The sequence below is a fragment of the Pygocentrus nattereri genome, chromosome 17, assembly GCF_015220715.1.
Source record: "Pygocentrus nattereri isolate fPygNat1 chromosome 17, fPygNat1.pri, whole genome shotgun sequence".
NCBI lineage: Eukaryota > Metazoa > Chordata > Actinopteri > Characiformes > Serrasalmidae > Pygocentrus > Pygocentrus nattereri.
In genome coordinates, this window is record NC_051227.1 from 600,001 (window position 1) to 612,500 (window position 12,500).

Consider the following 12,500-nt stretch of genomic DNA (forward strand, 5'->3'; position numbering starts at 1 on the left):
GAGGGGGATGCAGCGCAATGTACCACAGATTTTACAGCATATCATCAAACACCCTCCAGTTTAGGAAATGCCTGCTAACTGAACATCAGAACATGCAGCGCATCTCTAAAATGCAGCCAGTACAAAGTGATCCATGCAAACTAGGGGTGTGAATTCCATCCGAATTTGGTATCTGAGTATCTGTAAGATTTCATGAATGGATATCAGGTTATCCATAGGGACGAAAAACAATGCCAAAAAAAACGAGATGGAATATAATGCAGAGCTTGTATGCTTGTAATGCTGCAGGCTTGTCTTTTTTACGTGGCAGCACTGGTGTTGCACAAAAATCTATTAGCACACACATGAATATGCTAGACTGTGGGCTGGAGGTCAGGGAACCGGCCCTGTGACCGGAAGGTCGCCGGTTTGATCCCCAGCACCGACAGTCCACGACTGAGGTGTCCTTGAGCAAGACACCTAACCCCCAACTGCTCCCCGGGCACTGTGGATTGGGCTGCCCACTGCTCCGGGCAAGTGTGCTCACTGCCCCCTAGTGTGTGTGTGTGGTGTTTCACTTCACGGACGGGTTAAACGCGGAGGTGGAATTTCCCCGTTTGTGGGGTTAAAAAAGTGTCACTTAACGTCTTATTTTTCAAAAACAGCCAAGAGAAATCAGGTTGTTGCACTGGACTGCCTTTTCAGAAGCTCGATGCGCCAACTGCGTGGACCTAGTGTGGACATCAGGTAGAGTAGCTAGTGTAATCAGTGATACAGCTGTGCTATCTCTGCCGCCTCCTCCTCTTGGCGTATCCATAATGAGTCCATAATGAGGCCTTAACAACAAAGCAGCGCGCTCACATTCAGGCACTTATGTTTTACAATAAAACATAATATACACACTCACAAATATGAACCAAACCACTGCAAGTTACTGAATGGTTAGCCGGTTTATTTTGTCTGTCTTTGTGCGATGAAGCATAACACATATCAAAACACTGATTTCCATAATCGAATGCTGGCCCCTTGAACATACTGCACACACACCTGTGTTAACTGATGTACCCGTTTACACCAGACGATTGGATTGATTGGTTTTTGCTACTCGGCATTGTAGACGTACTGTACGTACGAAATCATGGGTATAATGATGGCTGGTTTATGAGGCATTCCCAACCAAAATGACCCCAAAATATAGTGGCTGATACTGGGCCTGCACTCAAATAATGGAAACTGACCAATGATAAATGGAGTAGTGGCTGATGAATTATGCATGACAACAGATGTGCCACAGTCTGTAATTGGACATCTACAAGGTGGACCTAGAAGGTATGTCGAGCTCATAAAGTGACCAGTGAATGCAAGTAGAAGGAAAGGGCTTCTAATAAATCAAGCAGTCAAAAATAAAGAGAGGGAAACAGTGAGAGGTTTTGGCCCTCTAGTGGAAGAACTAGTTTCCTTTCATTCAGGACTAACTCAACCTATGACTGACTCATATATAAAAGCTGTGTGTTTAAAACCCCACTACTCTCTCTCTCTCTCTCTCTCTCTCTCTCTCCCTCACCCATGCACTCACTCACATTCCAAAAGGTGATTCATTCATTTCGCTCACTTGCTCAAGAAAAATTACAGTTCTCTCTCCCCGGCTCTCTCGCTCTCTTTCTCATGCCACGGTGTTCGGTCAATCTGTTCATCATAACGCAGCACAAACAAATCTGTCACTTTTTCCCCCAGCAGTCCTGCTGGACGCCTGGACGCATGAGCTACGGCTCAATAAACGCACAATAGGACCCAAAAACGACAAACGACTGGTGCTCTCACTCCTTCCCTCGTGAGCGTTCCATGCACACCTTCACCTCGCAAATTACTCCTCCCTGGCTCTCACACTCTCTTTCTGTCTCAAACACTTTTCTCACGCTCACTCTTTTCAGCCTGGGCTTCTCTCCTCTTGTCAGTGCAACGTTTCTGAGCTCCTAGAGTAGATCTTCCCTGCACAGTGCTTCCTCTGCTCTCACACTGGCTTTAGAGGGGGAAACTGTCCAGCCGAACTTCGCTAGGTTGGAGAGATGGACCATCTTTATGGAATGGTGGCAGAAGTCCCATTCAACCTAATGAGATGTGGTAAAATGGTAAATTCATCTTAAACTCAGTTTTGGTCAAAATGTGGACATTTGTTGTCTGTTTCAAATGATTTTTTTTGCGTAAGTGTATAAGGTCACACTCTCTGGAAACCTCTGGTTTACAGAAATTTCCCTGGCCCCAGCTACTAGCCAACATCGTAGCCTTTTCCAATTTTATCATTCGAGCTTAGGCAACACGCATATGTGAGTATTTAAGCTTGGATTAACATCTGATTAGGTTTTGTGAAGCTGAAACTTGATCAGAAAGTCTATCTCAGTTGCTATACAGACCCCAGATCCACTCCTTCTTGTTGTACAGCTACGAGCCAAAACACAACAATGTTAACGCCACAAAAAACTAAACAGAACTTTATCTTTAAGCTTTGTTCTTTTCATCACACCAGCATCTTAGAAAATAGTATTGCACACCAAAAACCCAGAAGATGTCAGGGGGCCTTCTGGCATCCACAGGGCCCGAAAGTAGCTGCTTATGCCCCTTATTAGGTAGAGCCGGCACTAAGGGCAACTAACACCATTTTTATTGAGTGGGTATTTTTGATTACAGGAATCTAAACCATAATGTGTTACATTACTTTGTTGCTGAAAAAAGTAAGCATGTTACTATAATGCATTGCACTTTGCACCACGTACCCCCCCGCCATGGACATATGTTAGGGTCTGGTGAGCTGAATCAGATGTGTTAGAGCAAGAAAAACCCCAAAAATAAGCAAGTTCATCCCTCTTTCATCTGCTTCGCTCTCTTTCTTTCAGCTTGTGTTTGTTTTGTCAGTTCCTTTCTTTCCATCTTTCTCTCTCTGCACCTGGTTGTTCGATTTGTATTTCTTTCCTTAGACTCTGGTCTTCATATCTCATCCTGTGTGTGTGTGTGTGTGTGTGTGTGTGTGTGTGTGTGTGTGCATGAATTACATAGTAAATAAGGAGACAGAGGCATCGCCAAATCATCTGGAATTGCTACATTAAACAAACCGAGAGAAACTCGCAAACAGAGCGAGAGAGAAAGGGAGAGAGAGGGAGAGAAAGAGAGAGAGGTATCCTCTCTGGATTTGCCCAAATTCAGCTGATGCAAAGCAAGGAATTAATCTGGACTGGGCCTGGGCCTGCGGGACAGCAGCCGCTGTTGACAAAGATGAATGGCATCATTCCAGCCAAATGGTAATTTCACTTTTTGTGTGTGTGCGTCTGTGTGTGAGCGCGTGGATATGTATGTATGTGCGCGTTTTGTGATAGCCCTAAAATGCAAGAACGGCCGACGACAAAAGCAGCGTCGGCCAATCCCGCAATGGCAACTACCTGTCCGTCAAATTCGGCAACATTGTTCAGCAATCATCTGATATTGATTGGTTCAAGAGCAGAGGGGGGGTGGGATTGGAAGAGACAGCGAAGGTTAAGTCCTAACCTTGAGGAGATTTAGTGTCTATTCACTGCTCACAGAGAGAGAAAACTTTTTCAGTTCACTCGAGTGTGTGTGTGTGTGTGTGTGTGTGCGAGACGACACAAAACGTGTCACATTCAGAGAGTGAATCCACTGGAAGAAACACAGATGAACACCCCAAAAAAGGATGGAAATGGTAATGGGCCGGGAGGGCCATGGCTTTGAAGGGGGGGGGGCAGGCCGGGGCCGGGACACCGGGGCCTATTTAGGGTGAAAAAAAAGGGGGCAACAAAACACACCCTTCTCTCCTCCTTTGTTGGCCCCAACAACGGTCCTTCACATGTTTACTGAAAAAGAAACCTTCAAATCCACTCAGCGTCCAGCGCACAATACACCACCTATGCCTCTCTCACGGATGAGAGGAGATGGAACGAAGAGATGGAGATGCAAAGTAGAGGACAGAAGAGAAGATGAGGCAAAGAGAAAAGGAAAAAGAGGAGAAGAAACGAGATCAGTGAAATGGACTTACGCTCATATTTCACTCCACGTTACAGATTTCCATATCCCCGAGGCTATTCTAACTCAAACGGACTATTTTTCAGTGCTTCGGGCCCCTTTTATCTTCCTTCTGTCACGTTTTCTCTGCTCTTTCTCCCTTCTTTCCACTCATCCCTCTGCACTTCTCCCCCTTTCTCTCTCCACAAATGGACCACTGCGCTCTCCAGCACAGCGGGGTCAGACCATTTAAAACTCACACGCGCACACACTCACGCCGGCCCACTCGACCTGCTGACACGGCCCAGGAGAGACAGGCTGAGTGCCAGGCCCTCTAGGTCAAAGGTCACAGTTGATGGCGGTGGAGAGCGGTGGAGAGCACAGCAGAGAGAAATGTGGAAAGCAGGTTGGCCCTCTGCACAGGCCTGACCAATATATCACTTGGTCCATAAAACCGGCTGGTGTTAAATGGAAATGCTTCAGGTTTCAAAATGTCTGCACAATTAAATCTTAGAGACGTAACCAAAGTCATTCAGCGTGCTCTGATTATTAAAGAGGTACATGCCAGGCATCGTAAGGCAAAACAGGAACCAAAGAAATCTGACCAAAAGAGTGGTCAGTTTTTTCAGTCGGACCACTATGTTAACTAAATAGGTTAATAGGTCCACTGGTTATCTTGGATAGTAAATAAAAAGGCTGTATTTGCGTTGTGGACATCGCCACCGTTGTGATGACATTTGAGTCAGTAGGTATCTATACAATTCACCCTTTCCCATCAAACCACTCGGAATGACTTTGTTTACATCTCTTAAACATTACATAAGAAAACAACAAACAGCCGGACTCTGTTTTGAACAAATAAACAAATAAAGCACATTGCTGGGCACAGTGTTCAGCAGTTAGAATCCATACTATTTAGCTGTTTTTAACTTTTTTAAACAAAGAAAGAAGGAAAGAAAGTATAAAAGAAAGATAGATACAATGGTTAGAAGGGAAGGGATAGAGGGAGCTGGTAAAAGGAGGAAAATGAGAGGAAAGAAAGCAAGAAAGAAAGAAAGAAAGCAAGAAAGAAAGAAAGAAAGAAAGAAAGAAAGCAAGAAAGCAAGAAAGAAAGAAAGAAAGAAAGAAAGAAAGAAAGAAATTTAACCAGTATAACAAACATGGATGTGATGAACGCTTTTATTAGTCACTTGATTTTACTATAATTGTTTATATTAGTTTTGACTTGAGTTTCTGCTGTTTGAGTTCAATTTAGTGAAATTTAACAGTTAAAACTGCCATAATCACCCTGTGTTCCTTAGCCACACACACACGGAGAGAGAGAGAGAGAGAGAGAGAGAGAGAGAGAAACATAAACAGAAGAGAGGAAAGATGTTCAGAAGTTGGATGGAGTGCTTTACATCATGACTCAAATGTACTCCCACAAGAGGAAAAACACTCTCACACACACACACAAATAAACAAGTAAAGCCACAGACACACTCGTGCAAACAGACATGATCCATGGGGCATCCCAATATTTCCCATGTGCATGCTCACATAAGCCTGCGCATTCAAATGCAAGCACATAAACACACACACACACACACACACACACACACACACACACACACACACACACACAGGCCAGCAGCTTACCCCTCTGTTTTGCCCCCTCAGCCTCAGCACTTAAACTTTCCCCTTTTCAAGCAGGGGAAGACAAAAAGCAAGACACACCAGCAGGCCGCCTAGGAGCGCACACACACGGCTGAGCAGGGACAAGAGATACGGCCACAAATAACACACACAGCACTCTGACAGACTTGATACACCACCACTGTCTCCTGAGAGGCTTTTAAAAACAAAAAGAAGTGAGGACAAGACAGACGGCAAGAGAAGAGCGGAGAGCGAGAGGAAGAGGGAGTGTTTAATTCTTACTTATATATGTTGTTTCACAACTTCTTATTATTTTAGAACTGTAATTTGAGTGAATGTTCCACTTTATCGATGCATTAATAATACCGTTAATAAATACGATCACACCAGTAACATGCACTCCACTGAGGTTAACTTTTAGAGAAAGAGGTACTTCAGTGATAGACAGACAGACAGGCACATAAGATAGATAGACGGACAGACAGACAGACAGACAGACAGATAGATAGACAGATAGATCGATAGATAGACAGACAGACAGAAAGCAGTGAGTGACAGACACCATGTCAGAGAGAGTGAAAGATAGATGGACAATCGGAGATTAGAAAGAGAAAGACTGTGAGTGATAGACAGAGAGAGAGAAAGGGAGGGCTGAGGGAGGGAGCGCTGCAGCTGTCCTCTGTCCTCTCTGCCCCAGGACTCTGTCGTTCACTGAAAAACATGCTTCATTACATCTCCTCTCTCTTCTCTCTCTCTTTCTCTCGTTCTTTCTCTCCTCTTACTCTCTCGCTCTTTTCAGCAGAGATAAGCCTCTTAACGCACAGGCAGCAGGCGGAGCCGGCCTTTGAGTGACAGCAGGAAGAGACGGCCATTCACTGCACAAAAGAGCTTTAGGGCCGAGCTAATCTAAGAGGCGTACAATGACCTCCACTTACAGCCCATCCACAGCTCTTTCCCACAGACAGAGAGAGAGAGAGAGAGAGAGAGAGAGAGAGAGGGCAATACAGAGAGGGTCAGATGACTGGATAGACGGAGAGGGAGAGAGAATGAAAGAAAGAAGAAAGAAAGTGCGCAGAGTAGAAGGATGGATACAGTGATTAGCAGGGAAAGGACAGAGTGAGTCAGTAAAAGAAGGAAAAGGAGAGATGGGAAAGAAAGAAAGAAAGAAAGAAAGAAAGAAAGAAAGAAAGAAAGTACAAAATGTGCAGAGAAGGACTGGATATAATGATTAGGAAATGGGAAAAGTAAGCTGGAATAGTAAAAGAAGGAAAATGAGAGAGAGAGAGAGAATAAAGGGAGAGAGAGGTCAGACAGAGAGGGGGAAGCAGGTCAGAAAGTGTTTTGATGACATCTCTGTTTATTGGGACACTGCTGGAGTATCCGATTCTCTCAACCCTCACACCTCTCTCTCTCACACACACACACACACACACACACACGCACGCACACAGACAGGCACAATGTGTGTGTGATGGTTGAGTGGTCAGGGAGCAGGTGAGCGATGCGCTTACGTGCCCTTTATCACACTGATGACACACAGAAGCTCCATTGAAGCTCACAGATGCAGCAAAGCACTGCAACAGGTCTCTACACACACTACCTGTCAAACAGGGACACTCGGCCCCCGCTAGAAATCGGAGTTTTCTCACTGTTACTCTTCAATTGAGTAAAATACCTGATGAGCCTTTGTTGTTTTTATTGAAATTGTGTACAGTCAATTCTTTGCCAAACTGCGGTGGGACTCAAAAGCCTGAGACCACCGGTGAAAATGCTGCCAAGCTTCTGATGAGTAGGTCAAATCTACCTGAACACATGCTTCACTGAATGGAGTAAGACCCACAAATAGCCTGACCCTTTTGTTCAAAGGCCTTAATGTGGTCAGTATCATAAATTCGCCAAAACCTGAATACTGAGCTTGACATTTTTGGTCGTTATTTTAGCTTTGCACTGTTTATTTTCAAGTTTAAATAAAAAAATGCCAGATTTCCAATGTGGTCTCAGACTTGTGGACCCTATGTATCACCTTAAGGTGATAAAAATACTGCTGGAAATCAGAATAAAGCGCAAGACAAAACTGGCAAAGCAGCTTCTTGTTTTCTGTTCCAGAGACCCGGAATTCTCTCTCAGATTGACAAGGCACCTCAAAACGTACTTATCAATTTTAATAGTTTTTGCCTTGGTCGCTACTGTTGCATCTACGTTTAATCCGTTTTGCACTGAGCCTCTTTTCTATGTATGGAATGACCAGTGTTGTGTTTTGATTATTCTGGCTGGGATGAGAGGTGAAAAGGTCAGGGTTTGTCTGGTTTACTCCTTAAACATACTGTATGTGCTCCTTGGATGTGCTGGTTTTGTCACCGCCCTGTGAAGCGAACCTAAACCAGGTGTTTCTTTGCTGCAGCAGTTTGGCTTCTTCTAACATGAATCAATTTAAGTGTATTTTCCTTTGGCGAGCTGATTTGTTGTTGTTTTTCTTCCCTCAAGGTGAGGAAAGTGTGTGTTCTAGTATGTGCAATGCTTCTGAAAACTGGAAATGTGGGCTAAGGTGTATGACTCTGAGAGAAGAAGTCCACACACACACACACACACGTTTGTTTTTATTTGGTTGGAGTGTGTCATACACAGATTCACACCTGCTCATAAAGGCTCATCAGAGGTGCTATTTTTTGACGCTCCAACAAAACATGACTATACAGCATCTTGTTTATAGGCTGGACTGCCACACACACACACACACACACACAAACACACACACACACACACATCTCTCTTTTCCACACTTATCAAATCACCTCATCATGTGACATCATGTCCCTCAATGAAGCTCATACACACACACCCACACACACCCCCGACAACAGCCACCAGGACATCCTACATCTACACTCTGTTCCTCCCACAGACTAACGCTTTCTTCACCCTCCTGTAAGTTCTAGTTATTAACCAGGTAGCTAATTATTTGACGGTAAGCTCCAAGACAGTAAATTGCCCTGAAATACAAACCAAAAAGGTTTTACGTACTCATAGAGTAAATGTGTGACAAACTATGCAATGACTATGTATAAAATGATGGTAGGAAAATCTACTAAATTAAAATGAAATTAAGCACATCTCTAATTAATTATAAAAAATAGGCAGAACGCACAAACATACAGTAAATGAATGTAATATCACACACCTTGGAAATCCCAAGACTCTACTACGAAAAGCAGAAGCCATTTATCACAGCACCGGCGTCTTTGGAGTAAAGCTCACCTGAGATGGACTGACGCAAAGTGGAAACGCGCTGGGGACGGACGAGGCTACCTTTCAAATATGTTTTTGGAAATAATAACTGGTCCAAGAAGAAAAAAGACCATCCCCATTATTATCAACACAAAGTTCAAAAGCCAACATCTCTCACGATACTGGGGGACGTTAGTGCCGATGGCAGGGGTGGCTGGCAAATGTGTAAGACACCACTGAGGGGTACAGACGCATTGTGGAGCAAAATATGCTGCCTTCTATACACGAAGTAAAAATATTAAATACCTTGTCTTTGTCTTTTCATTTGAACGCATGTCAAAAAGGACTGGTCAATTACTCCTATATATAATTATTATATAATATACGCTAAAAGGATTAAACAACTGGGATCATCTCAAGTAATTGATAGAAGAAAATAGCTAGAACCCAGTAAAGCCACAAGAACCACTGCTTTCTTTCACAGCTTGGATTTAGTTGTGAGAACAAACAGGTACATATTTTACAGGACTCCTTTTTTCATGTCAGGTCTGCTACTTTTAACACAAAATAACCACACGGTATTGTGGAGTTACCTGTGTGGTATTTTAGAGTCCTGGTACTTCCATTAATGTCACCCACAATAGTCACCTATTTTTGTACCGCACAGTTTCTGGGTTGATACCTAGAACTTCAGGCACAGTAAAAGAAAGTTTTACACGGATTCAAACACCCACACACACACACACACACACACACACACACACACACACACACACACACACACACACACACCCAGGTAGACAATGAACTCCTTCAGTGGAACTCATGCCTGTTTATGTCCTGCGTCAGTCTGGTCCCCCTGTGTCCATCTGAGTGTTTCCACACACACACACACACACACACACACACACACACACACACACACACACACACACCAGGTCTCGACCACCTAGGCAGTCTTTGAACAGTATAGTTGTTTTCTGTCACGTGTTGGTGTATCATGGAAAGAGCTTTAAGAGGGGTTCTGTGTGTGTCCGCCTGCATCTGTGTGTCTGTGCGTGCATAAGGTGGTGCGACATGGAGAATTATTACATGTATGACTGTTTCACAGTGCCGTCTATGTAACCCGTACAGAAGATGTGGTAAAAGTGTCTTACTGCTTAACATTTCTATGTATCCGCTGAAGAGCAACACACTTTAACACAATCTGTGAATTAAAGCAATAAGCCATTATAAAATCACAAAAACATGCGGCCTCAAGTGCTTAGCCACTTTTCCACGTCATATATTACTGAATTTATTTATGGTGGGTGCAACCAAACGCATTTTGGCTTCACTAAATAATTGAAAAAGATATTTTGACTATTTTAATACAACCAAATAAAAACGTAACCTCTTCATTTAAACTGTTCAGCGTCTTCTGCTTCACGTCACTTTTGTTCTAATATATTTATATAACTAATGCTAGTTATATAACGTTTACTAGCCAAGCACTTTCTTCTAAACTTTTTTTTAGAGATTTTTGCAAGCAACATTCACATCTCTGCTACAAAATAAAAGCAACAGATGGAGGAGCGAGCTGCAACAATTACCAGTCACTGGAACATTAAACCGATGTTCGCTCAGAGCAGTTCTACTTTGCTTGAAGTAGACAAGCTTTCCAGCCCAGATACTTAAAACAGATGCATCGATATCAACTGTAAAAAGAAAAGCACTGGCGAATTTATTTCTGACCAAGAAGTAACAGTAAATATGTTATTTACATAATACCTTTTAATGCATTGGTGTAGAACGTGTTAACTAACCCCTCGAGGCTGGACCTTCTCACATTGGGAGTTGTTAATATGCTTCAAATCGGGGCTGTATTACAGCCAACAAGATATTAATTCATATTAATATTAATTCTGTGGCTTTTACCTAAAACAGCAATAAAAAAAACGCATCCAATTTATATTCCTGAGGACATCGCCATGGGAACACAAGACGTCTAACAGCACGTTCTGTTTGAACATGTCCTACTACTCAAAACATCAAAGCTACATTTTACCCCATGTTAATTTGAGCCTCGCTGCCACTTCTTTCAGGAAAGAAGAAAAAATGTAAATGTAAATTAATATAATGACGTTATATCTCGCTGCTGCCAGAAGAAAAAATGTCCATTTTTGTTGTTTTTTAGTTTTTGACATAATTTGAAAAGGCCTGTTGCTCTTTACATTGTGTGTAAATCTCATGAAGAATGGACCAAAAGAAACTGCACAGAATGATCCATTGACTTATATTAAAAGTAAAGTAGGTTTTTTCTTTTCCTGTACAGTTACAATTCTGGAGATACGAGGTTTTCTTCCAACAACAGCGATACGGTACATTATATACACTCCATATTTATATAATATATACACAATCATTTTGTTCATGGTCATTATTGGCCTTTTATATTTGCACACTCCCCATGAAATATCTACACAGTGTTGATGTATAAAGGTACTGAATATTTTACATTAATTCAAAATACTGCTCAGCCAATCACGTTTTAGAACCAGTTATTTCTGCTTTATAATATTTCCTTTAACTCAGCCAGTGGCTCCAGATCTGTAAAGACGATATGCTGAATTGACACAGTCTGTGCCTGAGATATGCTGTGTTCTTGTGACCTGGGCACAATGTGTTAACAGCTAAACGTGCTGGAAACGAACACATGATTATACATTAGACTACAAAACCAGTACACAGACTCTGCCATGGTGTCTGAAAAGGCGTTGTGTGCAGGTGGACAGTGGTGTGTGGCTGAAATATGGGCACATATGTGTGAGAGAAGTGTGTGCATTTGGAAAAGCAGAAAAGCAAGTGTGTGTGTGTGTGTGTGTGTGCGCATATCACTTCAGTGTGAATGAATAGAGCCCCTGTTCTCTAATGGCTTTATGTAGAGATGTTTAACATCAGGAAACACCCGTCATGTGCAGGCCAAACACACATGCAGACATGCGCGCACACACACACACACACACACACACACACACACACACACTTTTACTGCAGCTCCTCATCTTCATCAACTCCTCAGGTATGATGGAAGGGGGTTAAAATGTACATTAGCAGTCTGCTTGAAGGTGTGTGTGTCTGTGTGTGTGTGTGTGTGTCTGTGTGTGTGTGTGTGTGTGTGTGTGTGTGTGTGTGTGTGTGTGTGTGTGTGTGTGTGTTTGCATCACAGAAGAGACACGTGAGGCAATTTTAAGGGGTACAGGGGCTGGTCATGATTTATTCTAAAATACATTTACAGACAGACCGTGACAGAGGTGTGTGTGTGTGTGTGTGTGTGTGTGTGTGTGTGTGTGTGTGTGTGTGTGTGTGTGTGTGCGTCTGTGTATGAGCAGGCCCCTTGCACAGTGTCATATTAAACACAGGTTTGAAAGTTTTCACTAAAAACTGGGTAATGAGACTGACCTCTGACACACAAGTGATGACTTCCATACCTGTGCGAGTGTGTGTGTGTCTGTGTCTGTGTCTGTGTGTGTGTGTGTCTGTGTGTGTGTGTGTACGCACATACGTCTGGCTTGGCCATGAATAATGAAGTCTTTAGACAGATATAATGGCCAAGAATGACAGCCTGTGTGTGTGTGTGTGTGTGTGTGTGTGTGTGTGTGTGTGTACAAAAG

The 12,500-nt window shown here is 43.0% G+C and overlaps 1 protein-coding gene across 1 annotated transcript in view; it reads right to left on the reverse strand.

Moving 5' to 3' along the window:
• The window catches only part of mecom (MDS1 and EVI1 complex locus), a 257,072-nt gene that overhangs the window by 215,410 nt on the left and 29,162 nt on the right, over positions 1-12,500 (reverse strand). The window lies entirely within an intron of this gene.